This window comes from Hemiscyllium ocellatum, chromosome 6 (assembly GCF_020745735.1).
Source record: "Hemiscyllium ocellatum isolate sHemOce1 chromosome 6, sHemOce1.pat.X.cur, whole genome shotgun sequence".
NCBI classification, from domain to species: domain Eukaryota; kingdom Metazoa; phylum Chordata; class Chondrichthyes; order Orectolobiformes; family Hemiscylliidae; genus Hemiscyllium; species Hemiscyllium ocellatum.
In genome coordinates, this window is record NC_083406.1 from 91,970,248 (window position 1) to 91,987,134 (window position 16,887).

The following is a 16,887-nucleotide window of genomic DNA, read 5'->3' on the forward strand; positions in this document are numbered from 1 at the left end:
TAATTCTAAATAGATTGTCTGTATAATTCTCTGCACATTTAGGATTGTGCAGCAAATGTTCATTTGCCAAATCTTATCTAACATTGAACACTATATTGAGAGTTTTACATTTGTAGGCTGGTTGGTTAGTCAGTAGCTTCGATGTTGCGTGCAGCCATTGTGATATGCTGTTTGATACGATTCGCCCGTCTTTGCAATCTATGACTTTATACTGTGCATCGTATAGGCACTGAAATTTATATGTCACACCATTCACTTGTTTGATAGACAGTGCTTCGTTTTGGCTTGACTTAATGTATGTGCAGTTGTCACCTCACTTCTGTACTGCAGTGAGACTTGCAGTGAGAAATGTCGTTAGGAACATAAGAATAGCAGAAATGTTCTTCCTAAACACCTCTGCTACATCCTCTGGATTCACTTGGAGACTGTCAAAGGGATGTCCTTCTTGAATCCGTTTCCACAAAAGGAGCATTCAGCAGCATTCAGGCAAATGCTTGCAAAACAAATTGCAAAGGCCTGGACAGTCCCGGATAGCAGAAAGCCATCATCCATGCCATGTGTAGTTTTCTCAAGTCTCAAATGGTCAGTGATCCATAGAGAAAAAGCTTTAGTGCCACAGTGAAGCTCTCCTTGAAGTCAGTCAGTTTTGATATTCAGTATCTGGGAACAGCTTGCTACCAAAAGTTCTGAATATCAACATGTCCAGCAAGCTGCATCAAGTTTGAAACACATCTTGATGATAAGACAGGGTGATGGCAGGAGAAAGAAGTAAGCCTATCCTGATTTCACTATCTTGTGGGATATCCTGTCTTGCATGAGCTGAAAATATGTTGCTGGAAAAGCGCAGCAGGTCAGGCAGCATCCAAGGAACAGGAAATTCGACGTTTCGGGCATAAGCCCTTCTTCAGGAAGCTGCCTGACCTGCTGTGCTTTTCCAGCAACACATTTTCAGCTCTGATCTCCAGCATCTGCAGACCTCACTTTATCCTGTCTTGCATGCCAATAATGTGCAGGTCAAGAATCTGCCTGTTCACTAACAGAAAACCCATGACAGAAACTCAATTATAATTGGTATCATCTTTGACTTTAAGGGCAGCAGACATACAAGCACCAGATGAAGAAATCAGCAAGCATTTAAATATAGTTGGATGTCAGAAACTTTATTCAGCTATCATTTTCTACACTGGCTGAAGTTACCATGAAGGACAGTCTTTCTCAACCTCTCCCCACACATGTGGCATGGTGACCCTCAGGTTAAACCACCACCGGTTCACTCTAATGCTGCTTATAGTGTAGTAGGACTGCCTGAGTTTATCTTTAACATCAAATACAGTTTGAGCAGAAAAAGTTCAAAATTTCAACTTCCCAGCCACAAGGTACCTTTTAAATATTAAAATACAATATTTATTCAAACTCCTTCTGGCCTAAACGGTTTTCACTGGGGCTTGTAATTAAGCAACCCCAACTAAAACTCTATACCGGATTGTATGATTCAATCCCAAGATTTTGACATTTGACGCCCAATGGTCTCCCTACTGCTGAAAACTCAGCAGTTAAGTGTGCAGACACAGCACCTTCTAAGCGGCTGTCATTTTAACCCCACAAGCACTCTATTCTTGGTGGGTGGGCAGTGTCAAAATCAGGGCGAATTACAGTTTCAGGTTTGGAAATCTCAAGCCAATTCAAAATGGATAAAACACGTATAAACATGTCAGGATGCAAGCTGTGGAATTTGTTTGTCATCACCCCTTAAGCTAAGATTTTGTTCAGAACCATGATGAAAATATATAAAGATGCAGCCAGTGGGTTCATTAGGTGGAAAGGAACATGCCATCAAACCCAACTGTAGAAGAGGCATCAGTAACCTCTACAAACTAACAAAAGGAAGAACTGGAGAGACAATGATGGATTAGAAAACCATGATGTCACAGATGATTGCTGAAGACATTACAATGAGCCAAACTGATGACATGTTGTCAAAGTTCCTGTTTTCTAATTGCACCTGATGTTACATCTATAGTATTGTTACCCTAAAACTCAGCAAAATTTACTATGCTACAATATATAACATCATCGCAACCTTTGCAGAAAAGGCCATTTTCATGCATTTCTGTAAGTGGATTCCAAAGCTTCCCTTAAATACGATCTTCTGGCTTTATCTAAAGATCATGCTTTCAAAAGAGCATATCCCAAGAGAGCTTGCATAACACACAATACCCTTTCATAAGGACACTGCTCAGACAATGGTCCAATATACCGGCCACTGCAGCAGACAGCTGGAACCAACAACCGGAAGCGGCAGAGACACACCATTATAAATGCCAGAGGAAATATCACAGAAACGCTTCACAGGAGGTTCCCAAGCACTGAGGATGTCACCTAGACAGGGGATGAAACGTCTGCAACACGAATTCCCAGCTCGGCGAACAGAACTACAACAACGAACACCCGAGTTACAAATCTTCTCACAAACTTTGCTTTGTGAAATATTGAGTGCCTGCCTTCACCACCCTCTCAGACAGCATACTCCAGACTTCTTCTACACTCTGGGTGAAAAACTTTTCTCCCCCCCTCAGACTTCCTCTAAGACTTCACTCCTCACCTTAAATTTATACCCTCTGGTCTTTGACATGCCTGCCATGGAAGAGATTCTAACAATCTACTGTCTATGCCACTCGATCAGATACTTCCTCAAGTTCCTCTGCTCCAAGAGAAACAAACCCAATTTGTCCAGTGTCTCCTCATAACTGATAATTTTCATCCCAGGCAACATCTTGGTAAATCACCTCTGCATCCTCTCCAGTGCAATTGTGACCTTCCGATAGTGTGGCAACTAGAACTGTACACAGTATTCCATCATGGCCTAAACAACATTTTATAAAAGTTGTAATATATCCTTCCTCCTATAATCTACACATTGGTTAATGACAGCTAACAACCCTTATACGTTCTTTGCCACTCTGTCTATCTGTATGGACACCTTCAGGGATCTATGGACTTGTATACCAAGGTCCCTTTGCTGCTCAGTACTCCCCAGGGACTGACCATTCATTGTGTATATCCTTCCCCAATTGGACCCCCTAAAATGCATCATCTCACACTTATCAGGATTAATTCCATCAGCTATTCCCGTGTCCAATTTACCAGCTGATTAATATCAGACTGCAGCTCGAGACAATCTTCCTCAACATCAACACCACCACCAATATGAGTCATCTGCACACTTAATGTGCATTCTACATTCATACCTGAGTCACTAATGTTCATAACAAACAGCAAGGGTCCTAACACATCCCTGTGGTACGCCACTGGTCACAGGCTTCCAATAAAAATAAAATCCTCTACCATCACCATTTGACTCCTGTTTGCAAGCCAATTTTGGATCCAGTCTGTCAACTTGCCTTGGATACCATGGGCTCTTACCTTTTGGACTAGCATTCCTTGTAGGCCTTTATCAAGGCTTTACTGAAGTAAACCACAAGAAGGTTTTTTAAAAAAATATAAATTACAAATAGTTTTTGTTTCATGGTCATCATTACTGAAGATTATCACCAACTGCCATGGTAGGATTTGATTCCCTGTCCCCAGAACCTTAACCTTAGAAACCCAGAAACTATTTCAGTAACATTATCTCTATAACAACACCACCTTTTAAATGTTGAGGATTTCTGCCTCTACCATCCTTACAGGTGTGAGTTCCAGATTTCCACCACCTTCTGGGTGAAACATTTTTTTTCCCTTGCATCCCTAGAAATGTACTGATGCTTACCTTAAATCCCTCAAAAGGGACAAAGTTTCTTGCTGTCTATCCTGTCTATGTCCCACAATTTTACAATCTCAACATGTCCCCACAGCACGGAGGAAAACAACTCCAGGCTGTCCACTCTGTCTTCATAACTGAAACTCTCAAGCCCAACACCTCGGTAGGTCTCCTCCCCAGTAAATCCCATCCCTCCGAATGTGGATTCCAGAACTGCATACAACACTCCAACTGCAGCTTAACCAATAATTTACACAGTTCCGCACAACCTCCTTGTTCTTCAACTCAATACCTCAACTAATAAAGGCAAGTATATCACATGCCTCCTTAACCACTGTATCTACCTTTGCCACTACCTAAGAGCTCAGTTTACAAAATCACCCAGGTCCCTTAGATTCTTGATGGTATCTAGGAACCTATTGTTCATAATATTTCCTACTGCCTGTTTGTCCTGCCCAAGTTGATTACATCATATTCATCAGAATTGAATTCCATCTGCCACTGATCAACCCTCCGACCAGCCTGCCTATATCCTCCTGAAATCTAAGGTTATCTTCCTCCCTATATATCGCTCCATTAGTTTTCATATCATTTGAAAACTTAACCCTCCTACATTCGCGTCTAATCTGTATATATGCACCACAAACAGCAAGGCCACAACACTGATCCTTGTGGAACCTACTGGACACAGGCTTCAGTCACAAAAACGCCCCTCTATCATCACCCTCTGCTTTCTGACATTCAATTAATTCTGCATCCAATTTGCTAAATTTCCTTGAATCTCATAGGCACTTACCTTCACTAAGTCTCCCATGAGGGGACTTCTCAAAGGCGGTGCCGTGGTCTAAGTAGACAATATCAGGTGCATTGCCCTCATCTGTACACTTGGTCACCTATTCAAAAAATTAAATCCAGTTGGTCTGACATGACATCCTCTTAACAAAACCACTCTCACTGTTCTTGATTAATCTCTGCCTTTTCAAGTGCAGATTAATCCTGTCCTTCAAAATTACTTCTAGTACTTGCCCATGACTGAGGCTGGCTTCTAGTTGCCTGGTTTATTCCCTCCTCCCTTCTTGAATAATGCTACCACATTGGTTGTCCTGCAGTTCTCTGGCATCTTTCCTGTGGGCAGAGAGGAATTGAAAATTATTGCTAGTGCCCCTATTTCCTTCAAATTCACATCATCGGGCCCTGGAGATTTTGCTATTTTGGTAAATCTGCCAGTCCACTCAGGAATCTCTTCTGTCGATGCTAATTTAAGTATATCTTAGTTCTGTGCCCTGATTTCTATATCCACATCATCTTCTCTAGTGAACACCATCACAAAACTATTTCTTTGGAACCCTACTTCAATCCTCAGGCTCCATGCATGAATTACTGTTGCGGTTTTTAATGGGCTGTATCCTTTTCCTAGTTATCCTTGTACCCTTACTGTACTTATGAAACAAAAATTTAGAATTGTCCTTTATTTTACCTGCCATTACCCTTTTACACCCCTTTTAAGTTTCCCCATGCACACTCCTCTGTCTTCCTACAGTTTTGAGCCCACAGTATCTGCCATAAGCTTCACCTTTTCTCTTTATCCAATCTCTTGATAGCAAGGGTTCACTGGATTTGTCAGTCCCACCCTTGTCAGAGCAGTAGGGCACATTCAAGGAGGAAATGGGGAGAATGTAGGCCAACATGTTCCAATAATGATACAGGTTTATTTAACAGCATTGCTCCCAGTCCATTCCCAGGCCAAATCATATCTGATCTTAAAGAACCAACCTTCCCAGTTTAGAACTTTGATTTCAGGCCCAAGCTTGTCCTTTTCAATAACAATTTTGGATCTAATGGAGTTACACCTGCTATAATGAAAAATGATTGTCCATTAATACCTCAACCATTTGCCTGGCTTCATTACCTAAAATTATATCCAGAACTATTTGCTCTCTTAGAGGGCCGAAGTACCTAAAAACTCTCCTGGATACATTTTATGGATTCTGATCACTAAAGCTTTCACATTATGACTGCCCACTTATTGCTGGTGAAGTTGAAATCCCCTGCTATCACTAGCCTATTACCTCGGCTCTTCGGTTTCTCCTGGACAGGTGGCGATTCCTCCTTTTTGTTTTTCAAGTTCTAACCATTTGGCTTCACTTGAGGAGCCCAAGAGGTCATCCCTACCGCCTGCTGTAGTTGATTCACTTAACAAAATTATGTCACCTCCTCCTCTTATACTTCTTTCCAAGTTTTGCCTGATAACCCTGTATCCTTGAATATTGAGCTGCCAATCACATCCCTCTCTCAACCAAGTCTCAGTAACAGCAATGACGTAGTATCCCCAAAACATGTTTTAATTTGGACCCTCAATTCATCTGCCTTGTTCATCAGACTCCTTGCATGAAAATAAATATCATTTCACCTTGTCATGCTCCCTTGTGCCTTAACTGGCCTATAATGTCTATGCCTTCCTGATTAACTTGCTGTCTAACTTTGGCTGTGCATCTCACCTGCTGAACACCCTTCACAATAGCACTAGCAAACCTGCTACAAGGATGCTGGTCCCATTGTGATTCAGATGCCTTGCATAAGTCTCACCATTCCCAAAAGCAGTCCCAAAGTCCCAAAAATCTTTGGGACTGTTTTCTGCACCACCTCGCTGGCCATGTATTCATGTGGAGTAACTTCCCATTTCTATACTCACTAGCACAGAGATCACTACATTTTGGACAGTGTTTTTTTTTAATTTAGTTTATGGCTCCCTAAATTCTGTTTTGAGTTTTGATTTGATTCATTGTAGGCATATATACCTATGTACAGCGAAAGGTTTTGTGAGCAGTACAGTTCAGTCTTAGTAAATAAGGACATACAGGTCATAGGATGCTTAGACAGTGCAAGGTATACAAGGTTACAGCTACCCAGGACATGTACAAAGCAAGATCAACATTATTTGAAGTTAGCACTCCAAATACAGCTTCTTCCCTGCTGTTAATAAAGTTTGCAGTACCTTATTGCTTTTTCTATCTATGCCATTGGCACCAACATGTGCCATGATTTTTTTATGTTCACCCTCCACCTTCAGAATGTCATGGAATTGTTCAGTGACATAACTAATGATATCACCAGGGAGGCAACATATTGTCCTGGAGTCTCTCACAGCCACAAGAACCCCTGTCCATTTCCTTTAGAATTCAATTCCCGCCACTAGACCTGTTGTTCTTCCTCTGCTTTTGTGCAGATCAGCCATCGCTCTATGAAGTTAGCTAGGCAAAAGAGAGGACTGCAGATGCTGGAGATGAGAGTCGATAGCGTGGTGCTGGTCAGGCAGCATCCGAGAAGCAGGAGAATCCACGTTTCGGGTAAAAACCCTTCATCAGGAGGAGGTGATGAGCTAAATGTGGGGGGGGGAGGTAGCTGAGTGTGGATAGGTGGATAGAAGTGGGGTAATGGTGTTAGGTTGGAGAGGAGGGTGGAGTGGATAGGTGGGAAGGAAGATGGACAGGTGGGGCAGGTCATGAGTGTGTTGCTGATTTGGAAGGTTGGAAATGGGATAAGGTGGGGAAGGGAAAATGAGGAAACTGGTGACATCCGCATTGATGCTGTGTGTTGGAGAGTCCAGAGGCAAAAGATGAGGTGTTCTTCCTCCAGGCGTTAGATGGTAACGGTTTGGTGGTGGTGGAGGCCCAAGACTTGCATATGTCCATGATGGTGTGCAACAGGGAGTTGAAGTAGTGTTTGGTCACGGGGCAGCGGGGTTGGTTGATGCAGGTTGATCCAGGCGTCCTGCAGATGTTCTCTGAAGCACGCTGCAAAGTAGGTGTCTCATCTCCCCAATGTAGAGGAGACCACATGAAGGTGCATATCCATCAAGTTAGCTATCATTTCTAACAGATGTACCATTTTGGAAACTGTTGCGGTAGATGACTGTGCAAGGGGAATAGCCACAGGGGACTCCTGTACTACCCACTTTCCCCTACTCTAGGCTGGTCATCACCAATTCCGTAGCTGCCTGTTCAGTTCCATGATTTGCCACATAGGATTACATACTGCAAAAAAAATTTCAACCTGCAGTTTCAATTTCTCATCCCAAAAGCAGAGAATTAATGCACTGATATTTTGCGCAGATCTCATTTGGACATTCCTACACTACCAGTTTCTGATCTTGGCAGAAACTAGCTAAGGTACGGCTCCATGATTTTTGCCTCAGGTGCTGAAAAAAGGAAATGTGTTTCTGGTCAGTCTCTGCTGCAGTTCAATCATGGGTCCTGTTGTTAGGGAGACAAAATTACCATTGCTGTTGTTGACAGCGAAATCCCTTTGCTCCTGATGGTAGCATGAAATAACTCCATATTAATGCACAGCATTTTTTGTTTCAATAATAAAATCATCATTTATAGATATTGGAACAATGAATTAATACATTCAAAATACAAAATACATTTGACAGAATTCAATTCTACTTTCTGGTGCTCAATAGCACTGTTGTTTTGTAATCAATAGTTTGAAAAGTTGCCCAACCTTAACACTTGCCATACATTTCCATTGCTGACTGTTTACTTGAACACCTATTTGTTTTCATTTATACATTTCAAACACTATTCCACAAAGAGATTAAATATTATTTAAGGAATCCTAAAATCGTACCTAAATGTCATTAGTTAGGTTGTTAAGGAACTGGCTACATGTGTACGTACACTGGGGTGTAACAGTAAGTTGTCTGTGCTTCACCCAGAGGAGCGGTTGTCAGATTAATGCAAGCCTTGCTTCACAGTTGATTGACTACACATGTTTTTCTAAACAAAATCTACACCCTAACATTCTTATTTGTAGGGACAATTTAAGAGCGATGTTTACAGGCACAATATACAGCAACTAAATCACTGCAAATGCAGTTGTTTTTTAAAAAGAGAAAATTTCATGCATTTAGCATTCACTCACGTCATAAGCCTTTTATTTTCAATGACAAACCCATGGGAGGTGTAACAACTGACAGAATCAAAAGATCAGCAGTGGAGTTTGATTGAAGAGAAGCATTGGGTCTTACACGTTTATAGTTACCGATGTATTGTTCCAGTTGCTTAGGAACAGATCTGCTAAAGTCCTTTCCAAGCTTTTTGTGAAAGGTTATTCCTTGTTGGAAGGTATATGGCATTTACAAAACAGAATTGTTGAAATAAAGTTCAGTGGAAAGATCGCAGCATTTGCTTAATGATGAAAATTATTAATACATAATAGTCCCACATTAAACTGTGATATACTTGTGGAACAACTTGATTCTCAAAAGCTAATCTAGGTAGTATATGACTTTTAAGGCACCAAATAACAAATATTTAGATTTGGTGGCTATACATTCACGTATCCACAGTCAAATTTATAGAAGCAAATTAGAGAACTTTAAAATCTCTATTACAAACTGGAGGGAGAGCTGTACCTGCATTGGCTCATCATATGTCAAGCGGAGTCCATTTCTACTCTGAGCATGTTCCAAGAAAACCAAAATTATCCAAACAACTTTGGCAATGACTAGTACCTCAACACTGAGGAGTCACAATGAGTGTCTTTAGTTATTTATAAAGAAAATTACTTCATTGAGTTTACGGTGAGTTTTATTTTTGCTTAAAGTATTTAACTTTTCTATTTTCCTTTCTAGTTGATTATTTAGAAGGTAAATGAATTGGCTGCAGAAAACCTATTATAATTAAAATTTTCCATCTCATCAAAAGATTCATTCAATCACACAGCAGCTAAAAGTACCTCAAATGACAATTGCTTAAACAAAAATATTTCACACAATCAATCAATCAATCAGATATCATGTCAACGTATCCACTCCATTTTCCAATTACTCAACACTTCTCATGTGTTCCATGTATTGATGCAATTAAAAGGTGTATATAGAAAAAAAAAGTATAATTGGAATTTGGATTTCAAAATAGAGGCAAATGGGCCTGGATCAGTTTTGGAAGTTTTTCTTTTAAAACAGGTCAGAAAGTAATTCAGGACAGTGACACAAGTGCATTAATTCCAAAAAAAAGCATGTGACTATAGTCAAGTGCTTGGGAGAACTCCATAGTGTTAATGGACAGAATGTTTATATTGCTGAATTTACAACATGGCAGAAATGTAGCATTTGTGTTTTGACTGCAGAACAAAAAAGGTTAAAATGTTCATTTCAGAAGAACTGGGCCATCAGTTCAAAACGGAGAGCAATTTATCTTCGTGGGGAGCCCAGGGGCATTGGTCACAGTAACTAAGGGGTTTTGAGGTGACACAGCTACAGAGCTTGGATAGAAACCTTCAAATTGTTAGAACAAACGTTAAGCTTTCAGAACTGTAAAAAAAAAATTCATGCCAGCAGACTTGAAAAAAGGGAATTGTAAAACGGTCTCCACAGTTTATGAAAAAGAAACTAGAGGTCGTCAGATAAGTGAAAAGTTGAGATGAGTGAAATCTCTCTGGAATTACATAATGTATAAAATGCAAGTGTTGGGAAGCAAGTTGAAACTTTGTTTCACTGTTTACGTTTTGATTTATCTTTATCATATTACACAAAAACTAACTCTCGTTTTAAAAAACCATTTACAGCCTTGTTTGAATATATTTCTATGACTAACCACCATGATAAACAACTACAAAATTAAACTTATGATCTATCAAATCATTTTTCCTTCTGGGATTTGAATTGTCCAGTATTACCATCAGATGGGATCCTAACACACGAATGTATCTTGGCTCAGATTTTATTAAACACAGAAGTCTTTAAGTTACTGCTCAAGATTTCCCCCTCTAGAAACTGCGTTGCATTAATATCTCAGCAAGGGACTTGCAAAACAGGGGTGCTATGGTACTTGCATAACTTTTTTTTTAAAAAACTAAGAAAGCTCTTTAGCATCTAAATTCAACATCTTACACATGTGGAATTCTTATTCCTTCTGCATTTAAATCACTGAAATATTTTATTTCTCCCAAATTGAACACTTTGTGTGTCTTAATTATAACTCAATCACAACTTTCTTTCCTTCTCATTGAACTGTATGTTCCTTGATCCACTGCAACAATTCAGGAGACTGGTCTGAAAGTAATGTTGGAATACAGCCGGAGATGGTGGTTAGAGTGCTTATTGCTTCTGGAGATAGGGTCCCTATGGTGGGACAGTAGCAAACAAAGTCAATTAGGCCCATTAAATGGACCAATTGGGGGAAAGAAAGGTAACAACACTGCTGGGATCTGACTGATGTCCCACTACACCCCATGAGAAATGAACTGAAGGAAGCCTACTAGCAGTAGGCTAGGGGTCTATTGTCACTTTTTCTCTGTAACTTCAACATGGACCCATTGGAACTTAACAGCTGCAACTACAAGCCATCTTGAGGCATCCTTGCTGTCTCTTGACTGTTGCATCAGCACCACCTTTACTATTGGGGCAGTCAACCAGATACCACAGCTGGTACTCCGGATTCCCTGGACCACTTGCTATCACTCACTGACGATATCCTAATTTGATACCTTCAGGAAGATCACATGATATCTAATCATGTCCTTTATTGGGTTCCTGATCCAGAACGGAGACCAATTTTAGGATTGTGACTCAACCAAGAAAAGCCATTATTTCCTAAACTGATTTGGCATGGAATTAAAATGTTGTAATTAATACTTCCCTGTTCTGACTCCATGCTACTTATTAAGAATTCATCAACTAGATTGCTGAAGCAGAATGACAGCCACTTATCACCTTTTGCACAGGTTCCAGATATCCTACAGATGATGCTGCACCAAAATGACTATATACTCATAGAAATATGGGTGTAAAACCCCATAGAGGGATAAATGCAAATACAACTGAATGGCTATCACATTTGTTTACTGTCAACAGCAAAATATGTTCAACTTTGGGATTGATTTGCCAAGTTCATCCATGTGAATTTCATAAAAGTCACGCATTAACATTTCATAATCTTAAAAAGCATTTTGATGTCCAGTAAAGCCAACTAAGTATTTTTGAAATATAGCCAGTGTAAGTTAGCAAGTGACAATTTGAAAACATCCTGTGACGATCATTTAACGAAATGAATTTAAATGGTTGGTGGCTGAGTGCAATCACGTCCTTGCTATAATGTGGTGACCAAATCTGCAAACAGTACTCCAGCTTTGGCCAAACGAAAGGTCTGTAGAAATACAACATAATCTCCCTGATTTTATAATCTATGCCATGACTTTTAAATGCAAGCATCCCATTTCCCTCAAGAACAATGTTAACCCGTCCTGTACCTCAAGATCCTTTGTTCCTCTGAGCTTCCTAATGTCTTGCCATTCACTGAATACTCCATTGTCTTGTTCCTTCTTCCATAGTGCATCACCTCACATTTAGTCAAGGTTATAGTCTGCCATCGATCTGCCCAATCAATTTATATCCTCCTGTAATACCTTTCTCTTACTTTCACCCAGCTGGCCAACCTTTGTGCCATCTGCAAATAGATTTATTGGCATCCCCACATTCTCAACTACATCTAGGAATATCACAAACAAAATAAGGGGCCCAGCACAAATCCCTTTCACACTGGACTGCAGTCATACAAATATCCTTCTACCCCCACCCTGTCTCCTGCACAAAGCCAGTTTTGGATCCTACTTGGCCAGTTACCCTGAATCTCATGAATTTTTACTTACTTGATCAGTTTCACACGTGGGACCTTTCAAGACCTTGCTTAAATCCATATAAAACTACATCAACTGCACTACCCTCATCTCAAAACTTGTTCACCTGCTTGAAAGATTCCACCGGATTATTTCAGCATGACCTCCCCGTGAAAGCCCATGATGACTATCAAACCTAGCCTTTCTAAATGGGCATTATATTTTCTCCTTCATTGTTTTCTCCAGTAATTTCCTTACCACTGTTGTTAGTCTCTGGTCTGAAAATCCCTGATCTTTCTCTACCACCCTTATTGTAAAGTGGAACCTCATTAGCTGTCCTCCAGTCTTCTGGCATCTCCCCTGCGGGCAGTGGCAATCTAAAAATGTGGGTAAGGGCCAGTGTAATTTTCCTCCTTCCACAACACACTGGGATACAACTCATCTGGACCGGAGGGTTTGTTCAATTTTAAGCCCGCAAAAGCCTCCCATACCCACTCGCTTCTTACAATCAATCTGCTGAAGAACTTCATTATCCATCTTCGTATTCTGTGCTTACATTTTCCTTCTCCTGACTAAAGACCGATGCGAAGTTCTCATTCAACTCTCTACCAATGTCCTATAGCTTCACACACCAATTGTCCCCCTCCTTGATCCCAAATAGGCCTTACACATTCCCTGGCTATTTCTTCCCCTTAATATACACAGAATATCTTGAGATTCGCTCTATTCTTGCTTCCCAGAGAGTTTTCTTACACCCTTCATTCTTTGCTCTCCTAATTGCATGTTTGAGATCCCCCTGTATTTTGCATACTCCTCTATGGCTTGTGTTGCACTGCTCTCTTTGTAGCATTAAGTTTTTCTTTTCTTTTTTATCCAGTCCTGAATATTCCTAGACATGTGGGGCTCTCTGGGCTTGTTGCTCCAATATGTTCCCTTTAGGGTTAAATGTCGGGCTTGTACTCTGCCCAGTGTCTTTTTGAATACCTCCACTGTTCTCCTGTAGATTTACTCTCAAGTAGCTGTTCCCAGTCTATTTTGACCAGATCTTACCTTAGTTTAATAAAATCTGCCTTACTCCAATCCAAAACCTTTTATTGCAGATTTAAAACAATCTGTGGTCGCTATCACTAAAAACTGTTCCCACACTGTTGCTTCGAAGACCTGTCCAGGCTCATTCCCCAGAATTAGGTTCAGCACTGCACCAACTCTTGTTGGACCACCTACGTGTTGATACATATAGTTCTCCTCTATGCATTTCAACAAATCTACTTCTTCTAAACCCTTCATACTATTATTATCCCAATTAATATTGGGGTATTTAAAATCCCGTGATATAGTTACTTTGTTACTTTTTATATTGTCATGCTGATTACCTGAGAATCAAACTGAATGATTACAATAATAAATGACCTGAACTTTGATACCAGCTCAAGACATTTTTGTTTTTTCCTGTTGGGAAATTCAAAGTAAACAATTATAACCCTGACACAGTTCTAAAGTTTGATTCTATGAGCATTCATAAAACACTGCCTCTGGTTAAGTAACAATGATTGAAAAAGTTATTCCTGTCATGGCAATGTTGATTCATGCAATATCCTGGACAGAAGAGTTCTTATGCAAAAAAATCCTTTTCAAATATGTTTAAGCTCATACTATCCTTTCAGTGCGGACAACCACACCTAGAAACAGCATGTTGTTAATGTTATTTTCAGTCCCTGCCACAGCATATTTGTACAATATGCCAAATCCAAAAAGAGGCTGTTGGCTCAGCCTTGGTAAATAACAATTTGGTCTATCTCAACTGGAGAAGCAGTGGAGCTTAGGGTTGTCCTAGAATTATCAAGAGGAGGAAATAACTGGAACTCTGATTTCCAATTGGCATCCTATCACACCTCCTGGGATCAAGGTTAAATGAGGTAATACATCAAGTTCATTTATAATGCTTTCCATCATCCTACTAATGGTAATATTGAACAAGTTAGTTCCCAGAATGAAATCTGGCTTGATAGACCACCATGTTTTAGGCTATTTGCTTGCCATGGTGATCAGTCACTGAACCCAAGTGCAAGCAGTTACCAAAGCATTTTAAACCAAAGAACATACATGTTTATTACCAAAAGGCAAAAACAAACTATATTACATTATGCAAGAACCAGTGAAATGGCCTTAAAAATGGCCTCCAAAAGATCAAGAATAAAGGTTCAACCCTTTTACTCTCAACTACTTTGCAGATACTTGAAGCTCAATAGAAAATCATCCTGTCTCCATTTCTGAAGTTGCTTATTCAGTTGATGCAACAAATTAATTTCTGGAGCTTTCTGCTTACTAACTTTCAAATGTTTTCAAAGCAAACACAGGGGATTCCCGTACTCTCAAATTCCAGCAGTTCTTTGCTTCTGGAGCTTTCCTTAAAGCCACTCAAGACATTTCTCCCCCAACCTTTTTTTTTGGAGACTGCTCATTATGCTCTGACTGATCAGCTTCCCTCCACCTAACCTTCTGGTTGCTTCTCACTGCATGATAGTGGACTCCTGTTATTAAGCAACAGCAGTTTTCTCTTTACCCACCACACACCACCATCCCCAACTCCCATCCCCAACTCCCATACCCACCCCCACTTTGTTTCTAATGCACTGAACTATTGAACTCAAAGATTTGAAATATCTCATATTGGTGGTTAGGAAACAGCTTCAGACAGCATCGTACAACTCTCAGAACATAAAAGTGAAGCTAAAACTATGCCATTACCTCTTTATGACAAAATGTAGAAGACAATCAAAATTAAAAATTATAAATGGTTCCATCCACTTCAGAACAAAATATTTTGCTGTAACAATTTGGGAAGTTATAAAGGTCAGTTAGCATTCATGGTCATCTTCAGTTGCTTTATTGCTCTTTGCTGCATCATAAAAGGTAGGAAGTGGAGAGCTTTGTTGATAAGGATGCAACATTCAGCACCATTGGTGTCTCCTCAGATGCTATAATTTAATAACTAAATTACCTTATAGACTGCTTACACATCACCTCCGAAAAGATAAGCTCTTCTACCTGGAGGGACCAGTGATATAGATTCATGACACACCACCACCTGAAGGTTCCCCACCTGGCCACACAGTATCCTGACTTGGAAATAAATTCCTGCTCCTTGACTACTGTTGTGTCAAAATCTTGGAATTGTGTTTTCCTAACATGATTGTGGGTGTACCTATACTACAAGAATTGTGGTGGTTCAGAAGGCAATCTTTGTCAGTGACATAATTTAGCAAGACCTGGACAATATTCACACTTGACACGAGAAGTGACCCAAGTTTCAAATATGGTTCAATTCTCTCATTGAATATGACCAAATCACTCCTTAACATGCAATGGTATTACCATAATGGAATCCCTCACTATCAACATCTGGAGATTACCATTGACCCAAAACGTAAATGAATCAGCCATATTGTCATGACCACTGATCAGAACCCTGAAGTACAGTGGACATTTTTAACTTTAAAAAAAATTGCGAATTACAAGAGGATGGTATGACCATTTGGGGTCATCGGTCTGGATCCATAAAGAATTGGGAACATCGCTTGAGGCCTGGTTGCGACAAGACTATTGTTACAAGAGCAGATCAGAGGCTAGGATGTCTGTGATAACTCATCACCTGCCTCCCCAAAACTGGTGGATTTTCTATTGCAAGAACTCGGAAGGAATTTAATGGAGTACTTTCTGCCTTCCTGGATGGAGTGCAGCTCCAATATTCAAGAAGTTCAACACCATTCAGGAAAAAGCAGTCCTGATTGGTACCCTATCTAGCACCTTCAATGTTCATTTTCTTCAACACAAATGTTGAGTGACAGCAGTATATACCACCTACAAGACACAATACAGTAGCTCACCAAGGTTTCTCAGACAGCAACCAAAGCCCCATTATCAAAATATCTGAGAGCCTTAGAACCATAGAAAATAACAAGAGTAGGCTTTTTAATCCCGCTGTGCCATTCAATATGACCATGGCAGATCATCCAACTCAATCTTCCCCATAACTTTTGATACCTTCAGCCCCAAGAACTATAATGTAACTCATTCTTGAAAACATTCACTGAAACAACACAAATAATGCTTAGTACAGAACCATCCAAATTTTGTCTTCACAATCCATAGAGGTGATATCTTGCAGCCTCAGTCACATATATACTGGAAATTTCAATGCTTTTATTGCAATATCATGTCCAGTTGTAATTTCTGGCATTTTCTTATTAATTTATTGCTGTGGATGTCACTGACAAAGACTGCCTTCTGAACCACCACAATTTTTGTAGTGTAGATACACCCACAATCATGTTAGAAAAAGACAATTCCAAGATTTTGACACAATAGTAGTCAAGGAGCAGGAATTTATTTCCAAGTCAGGATACTGTGTGGCCAGGTGGGGAACCTTCAGGTGGTGGAGGTGGTGTTTCATGTATCTGTATCACCAGTCCCTCCAGGTAGAAGAGCTTGTCTTTTCAGAGGTG

The 16,887-nt window shown here is 40.1% G+C and overlaps 1 protein-coding gene across 3 annotated transcripts in view; it reads right to left on the reverse strand.

Annotated features, from left to right (window-relative positions):
- The window catches only part of stard13b (StAR related lipid transfer domain containing 13b), a 195,210-nt gene that overhangs the window by 89,455 nt on the left and 88,868 nt on the right, over window positions 1-16,887 (reverse strand). The window contains exon 1 of one of the 3 annotated variants that reach the window (XM_060826142.1): window positions 4,557-4,619. The exons of the other annotated variants lie outside the window; for them this stretch is intronic. The gene's annotated coding sequence lies outside the window, so the exon portion shown is untranslated. Of the gene's footprint in view, window positions 1-4,556; window positions 4,620-16,887 lie in introns of those variants that run through there. 3 annotated transcript variants of the gene reach the window in all.